Source organism: Tupaia chinensis, unplaced genomic scaffold (assembly GCF_000334495.1).
Source record: "Tupaia chinensis unplaced genomic scaffold, TupChi_1.0 Scaffold000062_1, whole genome shotgun sequence".
Classification (NCBI taxonomy): Eukaryota; Metazoa; Chordata; class Mammalia; order Scandentia; family Tupaiidae; genus Tupaia; species Tupaia belangeri.
The window spans coordinates 4,734,826-4,736,471 of record NW_006159520.1 but is presented as its reverse complement, the minus strand read 5'-3'; positions in this window follow the sequence as shown (position 1 = coordinate 4,736,471).

The following is a 1,646-nucleotide window of genomic DNA, read 5'->3' as shown; positions in this document are numbered from 1 at the left end:
AGATCACATTATTCCAACTTCCTAAATCACCCTCGCCCACTCACTGATTTCTGGAATTGCACCACATATCCTGTGTCAGCTCTCTGGCTTGGCATTGTATTGGTCATTAAAACACAAACACTATTCAAGCTCTGGGATTCGTGATGGTTTAGGAAGTTGGCATGGTGGAGAAAACCTGCTTTAATCCCTGCTCCATCACATGTCGAGTTTCAGAAATATCTTCTGCAGAGGTTCAGGCTGTGGTGGTACATGCCACATTGCTGATCATTTCATTACAGCTCTTTGAAAGAGGACAGTCTTCCCAGTATTCTCCTCCACAGAAACTACGTCAGACTCTCATAGGTCTCTCTGAAACCAGTTATTTGAGATTCCAACATGGCCATTCTCAGGAGGACTGGTACCATCTCAGAGATCTAGACCATCCTGCTCCTGAGCCAGAGCCAGGCTTGTCCATTAATCCAATTTCCCTGTCTCTTTGGGGCAGTTTTCTTTTAAAGAACCCTTAGCGAGGTCCATCTCAGTGGTTTCCTGATTGACTCATTCAGAACCTAGAATTTGTACTATCAGTTTCTTCCATCCCAGGAGACCCTAATTTCCTCATGCCAGCTGATGCACCTCCTCCCTAGGGCTTGTTCTGCATGTCCAGGCAGTGAACAAAGCTTCTGCTAATTCACTGAAGAAGAACAAGGGTTCTTCCTGACGGTCTCTATGGGACATTTTTGGCTTTAGTTTTTAATAATAAATCCAGACTATTCAAATAACAGGAAGTATGTTTCAAGGTGGTTCTTTTTAAATACTGAGTAGTAGCTGGAATAGTCTTTCCCTTAAAAAGTGAAATTTTTCATAGAGTACCCTGCTACTTTAATAGGCTCTTCTCCATTTGGCACCATACATTTTAAACCACATAGATGAAGAGTGCTTAAAGCACTTGCACTGTGTACAGCTAATTATTGCAGCCACAAATATTCTCTTCAATTTAATGAGCAATTATTATGGGCGTTCACCAAGTGGCAGGTCACTGGACTAAGCACATCATATTTAAATCTCCCAACAGTGCTGTGAAGCTGGAGGAGGTGAAGTAGGTGGGTGAATTCACAGCCTTGCCAGTGGCAGAGATGGGAAGGGGCCTGGCCTCATCTGTGAGTTACTCCGCCAACTTTCCAGCATAAGCTATGCAATGGCAGCACTTAATACTTCTGCAGTCTCTAATGCACCTCCACCTACTCCACCCCCCCTCACATACGCTTGCAACGTTAGCAAGTAACTTTCACAACTCTTGCATGTTATACACAGATATATCTCAGTGCAGCTATATAGACAGAGTCCTTCCTACACTGATTTCACATATATTTTAAATATACAAAATATATATATAACATCTATTATATAAACATTAATATAAAATCAGTGTAGGACCTGAGTTATATAAACATACTCATTACAAAGACAGGTGCATGGTTCTGACTGTTGAACCTGTCCAGTAGGAGTTCTGTTTACAATGAGGGCCTAATGAGCCCCAATGAGGAGGAAAGATACAATCACCTCTGTTGGGATATTGGGCTTGGTGTCTTACCACTTCCTACCCCCTTACCAAGTTTAAACCCCCAGATGGGCAAGGTACCCATTATATCCTTCTACAAGGATGG